We start from the raw sequence: 11,463 nt of genomic DNA, 5'->3' as shown, positions 1-11,463 counted from the left end.
GCAAAGTTGTTTTTATGTTGGACTGTTTCATTACTCTCTTCATTGTATGAATTTCCAATCCTGGGGAGCTTTAGGAGATTAGCGACATAAACGATAGCTCTTTCCATTCCAGGCTCACCTGGGCCATTTGACCTTTGAGTGACATTCTTTTCTTTGGTGTTTGGAGTTTGTCTTTCTCTCTGGGCCACAATATACCAGATTATTGGGGATGGTTATGTAGCTAATGATGGCTAATGATTTCTGTAACATACTCACCTACCCTCCACTTGCAATACTCTTACTGATCATAATTATCAAACCACCAGGGAAACAGAAATAAATAGGCCCAAATTTACCCTAATATAAAAAGAAATAAATCTGCAAAGAACAGTGTTTTCATGTCTCTCATAGACACAGCAGCCAAAAATCAATTAGGAGAAAGTTTAGACTTCTCACTTTTCCTCTCCATTAAAATAGACTCAGCAGATGTAAAATGCTTTGGGATTTTGGGGAGTGAGGTTTTAAAAACTAAAACTACAAATATGGTGGCTTTAGAGTTTTCTGACCACCCAGGTTTCCTTCAGTTTTTTCTCTCCAAATGAACACCTATGGCCGTTAATGCTCAGTCCCTGAAATATTTTCTTCTCTCTTGGTCCTAATGCCTTGATCTAGGAAAAAAGCTCACTACTGTCAGCAATCCAACTGCAGAAATGATGAGTGGACTCATACCCATCTCACACATGCGGGGAGGACACAGCCCGTGTCCTTGCAAGTGTCCCTGTCTGCTCCAGATAGCAGTGGAGGTTGTGGAGAGCTCATGTGTTTTTAAAGAACTAGCCAAGATCCGTGCTCAAATTCATAACTGTGGGCAACTGCTTTGACTGAATAATCAATATTAGAAGTGTGCACAAAGGTTCAGCTACAGAGACATTTAATTAAAATGTTGTTTGGAATAGCAAATAACCCGAATGTCTAGCAATAAGATCAATTAAAACTAGGGTGCAAAAAGTGATATTGCTGTGAACAAACGATGTGGCAGGTAATGGAAAGATGGCCAAGATACATTATTAAGTGAATAGACACACAGTTTTGTCCATTTTATTTATGCACACATATGCATGCATAAGAAAAGTTCTGAAAGAAGATAACCAGAGGTGTAAAAATAATTATATCAGAGTGGTAGGATTATAGATATTTTGATGTCTTCCTTTTGCTATAATTTTTTTCTACACAATGGTTTTTTTTTTTTTTTTATGTTTTAGACAGAGTCTCACTCTGTCACCCAGGCTGGAGTGCGATTGTGTGATCTCGGCTCACTGCAGCCTCCATGTCCTGGGTCCAAGCAATTCTCCTGACTCAGCCTCCTGAGTAGCTGGGATTACAGGCATGTGCCACCATGCCTGGCTAATTTTTGTATTTTTAATAGAGAAGATGTTTAGCCACGTTGGCCAGGCTGGTCTCGAACTCTTGACCTCAAGCGATCCACCCACCTTGGCCTCCCAAAGTGGTGGGATTACAGGCATGAGCCATTATGCCCAGCCTTCTACACAAATGCATTTATTTTGTTTAAAAAAGTATAGCAATAAAAAATATTTCAAGCAAATAAATTGTAGTCAATATTATTCTCCATGGGAGTCTCCTGGGACCAGTTTCAAGTGATTAGATTTTAAAGGCCAGCCTTGTCGCCCACCAGTTTGCTATGAGGGTCTGAGATTTAGGATATGGACAAGTCTGGCCAAGCCTGAATTAGAGAGCAGAGGACAGTCAGCAATGTTCACAGACAAAGGATGAAAGCCGAAAAGGTCAAGACTATGCCCCGTGGCTTCCTCTGACCCATCTCAGCCCTCCTTCAGTGACCAACTCATTAGCTACCTCAGGCCTCGGTTAAAATGACATAGCTTGCTCCTCATTTATTTCCTTCATGACACTTACCACCATTGCAATTATTTTATTCATTTGAATATTTCTTTTCTGTTGGTTTGTTTCCCCTCACTAGGTGGCACATTCCCTGGGGCTGGGAGCAGATCTAGGTCACCTCTGTGTCCCCAGGGCCAAACATAGCACCTCACCCATTGCAGGTGCTCCAAAAATACCTACGGGTTAAAAGAAGAGTGAAGAATTAGGAAATCATGGCTATCTGGGGAGGTCAGAAGAAAGAGCAGGAGTGAAAGATGGAGGGGAACGGAGAATGAAAAGCAAATTAAAGGTTCATTTGAGCCATAATGTCACTAGGAGCAGGAGGAGTGAAGGAAAATCCACCATGCCTGGCTGGGATGCCACCGTAGGGCTAAGCTTGGTTAAATAAGAGGAACACAGCTGGGACACCCTGGCAGCTGGAGCCCTGCAAGGTGGGATGTGGGCAGTCAGACTAAACTTGCTGTTTCAAAGAGTCCAGCAGAGTCTGTATTGCTCTGCAGAGCAGAGAGCCGAGCAAGACACGAGGAGGTGTGAGCATAAACTCTTCCAATGAGTGCTGCTCGGTCAGAGGAGGAATCGTACCCCGCTCCTTTCCCAAGGGTTACTGATATTGATACCATTTTAAAAAGAATAGTGAATTACACACAAAAAGAAAAATAGTAGAAACAGGCCAGCTGTGGTGGTTCATGCCTGTAATCCCAGCACTTTGGGAGGCCACAGTGGCTGGATAACTTGAGGCCAGGAGCTCGAGACCAACCTAGCCAACATGGCCAAACCCCATCTCTACTAAAAATACAACAAATTAGAGCTGAGTTTGGTGGTGCTTGCCTGTAATCCCAGCTACTTGGGAGACGAGGCAGGAGAATTGCTTGAACCCAGGAGGCAGAGGCTTCAGTGAGCCTACATGCCACTGTACTCCAGCCTGAGCGACAGAGTGAGACTCCACCGCAAAAAAAAAAAAAAAGAGAAAGAAAGGAAGGAAGGAAGGAAGGAAGGAGGAGGGAGGGAGGGAGGGAGGGAGGGGGAGGGAGGAAGGAAGGAAGGAAGGAAGAAAGTAGAAACAGTTCATCAAGAAAGAAGCCGCTGCCTGGCGCGGTGGCTCACATCTGTAATCCCAGCATTTTGGGAGTGGGAAGTGGGCAGATCCCTTGAGGTCAGGAGTTAGAGATCAGCCTGGCTGACGTGGTGAAATCCCGTCTTTACTAATATTAGCCAGGTGTGGTGGCACATGCCTATAATCCCAGCTACTCAGGTAGCTGAGGCCTGAGAATTGCTTGAACCTGGGAGGTGGAGTTGCGGAGCTGAGACTGCGTCACTGCACTCCAGCCTGGGTGACACAGTGAGACCCTGTCTCAGAAAAATGAAAAGAAAAGAAAAGAAAAAAAAGAAAGGAAAAAGAAAGAAGCTGCTAAATGGGAACATGAGACACAACCCGGGTGTGATATTATGATTATATATATATATATAAATATATATACATATTCTTATCAACAGTTCCTGGCCATAACCTCCATAGCCCTTGTCACGGTCTTTTGTTGCAGTGTTGGGGTGCTTTAGCCCTCAGATGCAGACCTCATGAAACAGAATCTCTCTCTCTGACCTCCTGTCCTTCTTTCACCTGCCCAAGGCAAGACTCGAATCTGACGGTGGGTCAAAAACCCTTATTCCGGAGAGGGTCCTGCCCCGTATCCTAGAGGAAGGAATCCTGCACAGAGAGATAAGAAAAGTCTGAACAGACAGGCCTTATTGGATTTCAATCATGTGCTTTTGGTCCAGTCACATTTCTACATGGTTTAATCATGCCTGTGTAACAAAGCTTCTGTAAAAATCCAAGAAGACAGGGTTCAGAGAGCTTCCAGATAGCTCCCAAGACAGAGAGAGAATAGAAGCTACAACTTAAGGGAGAATTTCTGCTGTAACTTATTGGCCAAAGCAAGTCACAGACCAACTGGCAAAGTGATGCCACAAAAAGGGCAGTTGGGAAGGGGGGTCATTGTAACCTCCTTTGGCAACACAGACCCTTACGAATACTGAGGCTGTGAACAAGTGTTGACCTCTTGATGTTGATGACTGCAGGCTAGTGACAGCAGTTGTCCAGGACAGATCCATTGCCTGCCCACACGGTAGCTCCAGGACCACTGTCCGTCACACACAACTTTGCTCCCTGTCAACTTCTTTCTCTTCCATAAAATCTGCAGCTGATATGTACATAAAGTCTCAATGTCAAGACGGTAAGACGGTCACTGCTTGCAGCTTCATTGCTTTGCTTATTCTTCAGCATTAACTTTCAAACTTTTCCACAGAAATGACCCTACAGGCTCGGAAGAGCGATGGTGTTACCCCAAGGAGACTGGCCCCGTTCAAAAGCACATTTCCTTCACATCTAAATTCCTATCTTAAAAAATCATGCAAATTTTACTTCTAGTCTATAAAATGTCTATCTGCTTTGTCAGAAATTTTTAAAACACGCTTTTCTCCTCCAAATTCACCCACAGAGTTGATGTTATAGAAAGTGTCTTCCCAGGCACAGAAACCTGGGACTGGCACTGGTGCCCTGCTCCAGACCCACAGGGTGAGGCTACACCCCACAGAGCAGCAAAGCTTGTAATTCTCTCATTCAGGAACTGCTGCTGATGCTGACCGAGCCCTGCTCCCACTGGGAGAAATGGGGCCCAGAACTCAGCAAGGAGGCAGGCCTGGGGGAAGTCCTAGTTGAATGATCATAAATTCAAAAATATTTTACTGAATATAGATGGAGTTCTAAAATCCCAGAAAGAGCACTTGTATCCTAAATAGTGGAGCTCCGTGGACAAGAATGGAGACATCCTGGCCCCATAACAAAAGCAGCATCCATCCAGGATGGCAGCAGGGGTTCATGACTGAGGGGTCTGAGGCCCCTGAGGGTGTTAGGCAAGCCAGCGAGATGCTAACTCTTCACTGAGCAGTCACTTGTGCCTGGTACAGGTTAACAAGGGGAAGCTTAGGTCATAGTTCCTGGCTGGGCAGAGTGGCTCCCGCCTGTAGTCCCATCACTTCGGTAGGCCGAGGTGGGAGGATCACTTGAGCTCAGGAGTACCAGACCAGCCTGAGCAACAAAGTTCCTCTCTACAAAAAATTTAAAAATTAGCTGGGCATGGTGTCTTGCATCTATAGTCCTAGTTACTTGAGAGGAGGAGGTGTGGGGACGGCTTGAGCTCTGGAAGTTGAGGCTCCAGTGAAACGTAATTGTGCCACTGCACTCCAGCCTGGGAGACAGAGTGAGACGCTGTCTCAAAAACAAACAAATAAAAAGACATAGGTCCTGTGGCTGGGCAACATGTGCTTCTGAAAAGAGGCCTCTCCCCACCCCCTGCACCTCGAGACACGAACAGGCAGAATGGGAATGCTGAAATAACCAGCAGGCTCAGGTGAGCTCAGTCAGGTCCCGGGGGAATCAGAATGAGACCTCAGTGTCCCCTGCCCCAGCCAGACTCCCAGCCTCAAGCAGTGGTCCCTAAAGTGGATACGCGCCCCCACCACCACCAGCAGCAGCAGCAGCGCCTGAACACCAGTTAGAAATGCAGATTCTTGGGCCCACTGGACCCTAGGAGTAAGCAACTCGGTGGGAGCAGGCAATCTGCATTTCGGCCAGCCCTCCGGGGGATTCCAGTGCAGCTGAATTCTGAGATCTCTGGCCTCATGTGCCCACAGGACTTGGGAGACAGCCAGCAGAGCGGGTAGGAACTCAGGCTTCAGAGGAAGCCGGTGGCTCGGAGTCTGGCTCTGACTTACCAGATCTTATAAGCTCGAACCCATTTTCAGCCTGTCTGAGCTCTGTGTCCTTACCTGTGGAAGATGGTGCTAAAACGTTTGATGAAAGAAGGGGAGGTGAAGTGATGTCAGCTTCCTGGCATTGAGCCTGGCCCATTGCGCCTGCTCAGCACTGGCTGCTTTCTCCAGTCTCTCCGCTGACACTGTCCACCCAGGCCTCTAGCATGTTCTCCACCACATCCACCTGGTGGGCAGAACGCTGGACAAGGAATCATCCAAGCAGTGCTTTCCCTGCAGAAACCACATCCTTGGGGGGACTCCGGCTGTTGCAGATCCCTGGCCCCAGCCCCCAAGGAAACTTGGCCTCAAGGTAGCCCCCCATGGATGCAGCATAGCTTCGCCCATCCATGCTGCGCTCTCTTGAGTGCCCAACCCCACGCTCACCACTCTCCACACCACAGAAATCACAGTGAGTCTATCACATAAACATAACATGGCCTCTGCATCCAGATTCCCAGTCAAGGCCCCTCACACCCGCCCAGTCCCAGGGCTGGACTGGGCCTACAGATGTCAGCACTGGGGGCAGGAGAGAACTGACCAAAACCTGGTAACGAACCCGCCTAGCTCTGAATAACTGCATGACCTTTCTCTAGACACTTAACCTTCTCAGGCCTTTGTGAAGATTGTATGATATGTTTTGAGAGTACTTTGTACCTTGTAAAACCATATACGAATCTCAATTGTTATTACGGATGATCCAGTCTTTAATTCCCTTGCAGGCAACACCGTTTTCCCTGGATCATAAATTCCTAAAGAGGGCTGTGTGCTTTGTACAGTAACTAATTCAACTCCCTGTAAGTGCCTGACAGACATAATTTATAATGGTGGTCACCTATGTAAACCATAACATGGACCATATAATTGGTTGGCTTTTCTTTTGCAAGATGTGTATGGTACACATATTCAAAATCACTTACATTTAATCGTATAAGCATCTTTAGATATGCAAAGTGTATATATTCATGCCATCTGTTAAATCCTGATTTGCTAAGCATGTGCATATAAAGACATCTGGGCTATACCGATTTCATAGATGTTTCCCTCAAATGCCCTGACAATGGAAACAATCCACTTCAACATTTTCAGATATATTTTCCCCACTTAACTGGGAGCCTCCTCCCAGGGGGCAGTGAAGTCAGCGCAGTGCTCACCACAGCAGGCCAGAGTTCCTCACACGGAGGCGTGCGCTGCGCCAGCTGCCTGGGGCTGTGGCCTGCTCTTATCAGGAGCAACTGGTACCTCTCTCCCCACATAAACAATTAGGGAGAGGGAAGGAGAAAAGCCTTAAATATTTGCTTTCCTTTACAAGACCACCTACCAAATGTTGTTAAGACCCTGCAGGCAAAATAATCTGTCATGAGTCCAGCGCTGGGCAAATATAAACACCTCGAGGACTCTACTGAGCCGTAGCCTGGGGTCCCACGTGTTTTCACAGGTTTCCTTCTGCGAAGGAGGAAGAGTCCTGCTCTCCTCTACTCTTCATCCTCTCCTGTTTTCCCCTCCCCCAAACCGCATCTTGGTGAAGTACTTCATCAAAAATAGTTTGGGTTAGACAGGGTGCACGTGAATAAGACAGTGAGTGGTTTTTACTGCAAAGTTGGAGTCCCATCTCCTTTTCATTCACTTTAGCATTCACCAGTGCTAAAGCGGTGGCCGGCACGGGCTGCAGGGAGCCGTTGGAAGTGAAGAGTCACAGAGTCTCGGCATCTCAAACTCTGAACCCAGGGCAGGTGATAAGCAGAGGCAGGAAGCAGGGTCAGAAGGGTAAGGGAGCTTGCTTCAGTCTGTGCTTAGGGTGCAGTTCACACCGGAGATCCCAGGACAGCTCACTGGAAAACATTTTGAAACAGGAGTGCGTTTCACTTGCATACCGTGCTTCCCTTTGGTTCCTGGCGCAGCCTGGTGCAGCGAATGGGTGGGATCCATGCAGCCACTGCTTGTCCCGCCCCTTCCCCATAAAATCACAGGGAGGTTTTTACCAAGGAAATGCTGGAAAAGTTAGCACTCTTGCAATCTTGGTGCTTTTTCTAATTGCCTATTGGAATTTGCAAGTGATTATCAGGATGGAATGAAAAGAGGTTGCCTCTAGCTGACCCTTTCTAGGCCTGCCCTGCAAAATCCCCTACAGCAGAAGTGAGCATCGTGGCTTTAGTCTGTGTCTCGAGAGGATGCGTGTAGAAAAGAGAAGCCTCTAGCAGGTCATCTCTGAAAATAAATGCATCTGGTGGAGAAGCTGAGCAAAACCCTTTGTGGTCTTTTCCCAGCAACTCTACTCTGTGGCCTCCTTCCCTAGCCTCCAAGCCATTTTTTCCTCCAGCAGCCTCCCTATCACCTGCCCTAAAAGTGACCTTTAATGGAGGTGCCGACACATCAGCCTGCTCCACTCAGGGATGTCACCCCTACAGGCCACCTCAGGGACCATCCCTCCCCCACCCACCATCCCTGCAATACTTGACCTGTCCCTGCATCTGCAGCACTGACCAGAGCCTGCCTGGATTTGCTCAGGACACGTGGCCATTATCCCATCTCTAGGAACTATTTGAGGAAGCCCAGGCACTGTGTACTACTATCGTCACCTTCCCCTACACCCCAGTAAAGCAGGCAGGAAATAAGTATCATTATTCTCTTAGCTCAGTCTCTCAATCTGATAAAAACCTAAACCCATGCTGGACTGCAGTGGTGCAATCACGGCTCACTTCAACCTTGACTTCCCAAGCTCAGGCAATCCTCTCTCCTCAGCCTCCCAAGTAGTTATGACTACAGGCATGTGCCACCACGCCTGGCTAATTTTTTAAAATTTTTTTGTAATAATGGGATCTCGCTATGTAGCCCAGGCTAGTCTTGAACTCCTGGGCTCAAGCGATCCTCTCACCTCAGCCTCCCAAAGTGAGGTCACATTCTTAACACAGTGCCTGGCATATACTAAGTACTCAGTTAAGTTTTATCAAGAAAAAACATTCAATCAGACACATAAACCAAAAAGCAATTATAGGTTTCAAAACTATCCTCTTACCACTTTACCACCTCTATGGAACATTTAGGAGTTTGGTTTGGTTTTATCCCAAAATGTAAACCCCTGTTTGTTTGTTGTTGTTGTTTTGTTTTTGGCTTTTTTTTTTTTTTTTTTTTTTTGAGACATTGTCTCGCTCTGTCACCCAGGTTGGAGTGCAGTGGCGTGATCTCAGCTCACTGCAAGCTCTGCCTCCCGGGATCACATCATTCTCCTGCCTCAGCCTTCCAAGTAGCTTGGATTACAGGCGCCCACCACCACGCCCAGCTAATATTTTGTATTTTTAGTAGAGACAAGGTTTCACCGTGTTAGTTAGGATGGTCTCGACCTCCTAACCTCGTGATCTGCCCACCTCGGCCTCCCAAAGTGCTGGGATTACAGGCGTGAGCCACCGCGCCCGGCCCACCCTTAGTTTGTTTTTAAGTTGTCAATAAGGATTTAAACATCTGGACCGTGCTTAGAATATAGTCAACTGCGGTTTTATCTCCCCTCCCTTCCATCTTCTCCCACAGAAGGTGAGTCCCCTGCAATTCAGCTCCCCCACCCTACTCCCTGCAGTGCCCCAGCTGTGTTACTAAGGGGAAATGTGAAGCCTCAGCAGTCCACATGGGAGGCCAAGACAGCTGCGGGGCATTCCTGACCAGCCATCTGCACCCGGCAGGGTTGGAATCCAATCTGGCATGACTCTTTTCTAAATGTTGCTTCCTATGGGACAGCCTCACCCTGTTAGGCTGACCCGAGTTTGCATTCCTGAGCTCAGCCTGCGGAGTGTGCATGTGATCTCCTGCGGCAAGGAGAACTCCCCCCACTAGAAATGCAGCCATTGCTTGGGCCCACCTTGGATCAGCCACAGCAGGCTGCAGCAAGCCGCCTATGGGAGGAGGGGGCTGGAGCAGGAAATGAGAGTTAAAGGAGTCTTTTCAGGGGTGTGATCAGGCCAAAAACAGGAAGATCAGCAACTCAATCTTAGGCCTCTGGGCTTAAAAGCAAAACGAGAGAGAGAGAGAGAGAGAGAGAGAGAGAGAGAGAGGCAAAGAAAGTTTACTAAACAAATACATGTCCCATAGAAAGGTTGAATTGAGCCTGGGCAACATAGCAAGGCCCTGTCTTTACAAAACAATTTAAAAATTAGCTGGGTGTGGTTGCCTATGCCTGAATTTCACTGTTCAAGCACAGCCTGGCTGACACAGTCCTAGCTACTTAGGAGGCTGGAAGTAGCAGGAATGCTTGAGCCCAGAGGTTTGAGGCTGCAGTGAGCTACGATGGTACCACTGTGCTCCAGCCTGGGGGACAGAGAAATTCCGTCTTGGGAAAAAAAAAAAAAAGGTCCTGTTGAGTGATACTGCAGCACATGGTGCTCTCAAAGAAGATGAACTACTTTCTCCATGTGTTTGTGCCCCTTCGCAATGACCTTGAGTGTCTCCTGCGCCATCATCCTTGCTGCTGGTGATACGACAGCCGCAGTGTAAGAATCCCAGCATCATCTTACACACACCCCACCCCCAACACACAGACCAGATACAGTCAGTCGCTCAGCGCGAGGAGCAGGCTCCTGGAGACAGCTCTGTCCATGCCTCCTCAGATCCTGGCGCAGACCGGCTCACCTGGGTTCCTGCCACTGTTTCCTGCCTGTCTCTCTCCGCCAGACCCTCCGCTGCCTTACAGGGCTACCTTCCACGTGGAAGAATCAGAATGATCTGATTGAGTTACTCTCACGCTTTCCACCTCTCAGTGGCTCCCAAATCAAATTAAAATCCTCAGCAAAGCACATCAGGCCCATTATAATCACGCCTTCATATCCCTCCAGGCCCGTCCCTCTACCTCTGCATCCACCCAAATGCTGTTCCTGCAGGTTGCATTCCTTCCCTTGGGTGTGCTGTCCCCTCTTCATACTCCAAGATTTAGCTCCAGCTGCCCCCACACTGCCTTTCTCAGAAGCTTCCTGGCACCCTCCCCAGGCAGAGTCGACCCCCTTCGAGCCTCCACTGTGTCTCCTGCACACCTGAGCCTCCCAGACTGGGTTGGATCCTCTCCTCGCGTTTGCTGTAGCTCATGCGTTCGCCAGGATCGCGGCACTGTGGGGCAACTGCTCAGGTGCTGCCTGCTTCCTTCTTAGATGCAAACTCCTTAAAGGAAAAAGCAGGTCTTACTGAAAATTAAAGTCCCAGCTCTTGCATGATGCTGGGCACACAGCTGGAGTCCTGAAGAATTTGCTGGATGGAGGAATGAATAAACGTAGCCCTTAAGCAGTGAGTTCCTGTCTCTCTCTTTTCTTAGTAAATGAGGTCATTAGGAGCAGGAAGGATTCTATTCATCTTTGTGTCTCTGGTGCCCGGGCGGAAGCTGGCCCTTCACAGGCAGGCAGAATTTGGATATTCCAGAATTTGGATAACTTATAGTCCCATGTCTCTCTGAGATTCTAGCAGGACCCAGAGACAACCTGTGGGAAGACAGGGGTAGTGTGGGAGTGGGGTTTCTTGGAAGCTCACGTTGCTGGGATGAGTGACTCGGGTTCTCCCAACTTTGAAGTTCAGGGCCCAGCTTCAGGTGGCCCCCATCTCGCCCTGCACTGGAGGGTGGAGGGGGCACACTTGCCAAGGAGGAGTGGTGAACATTGGGTGCTTCGGAGATGGAAGGGTCAGCTCAGTGCAGACATAACAAACCTAATGGCAGGGCCCAGGAGAGAGCATTTGGTGGCAGGTGACACTCATGAGGATCAGAGTCTCAGGCCACTTGGCTCAGGTGCT

Source organism: Rhinopithecus roxellana, chromosome 8 (genome assembly GCF_007565055.1).
Source record: "Rhinopithecus roxellana isolate Shanxi Qingling chromosome 8, ASM756505v1, whole genome shotgun sequence".
NCBI classification, from domain to species: domain Eukaryota; kingdom Metazoa; phylum Chordata; class Mammalia; order Primates; family Cercopithecidae; genus Rhinopithecus; species Rhinopithecus roxellana.
The sequence above is the reverse complement of the archived record's forward strand: the minus strand, read 5'-3'. Positions refer to the sequence as shown.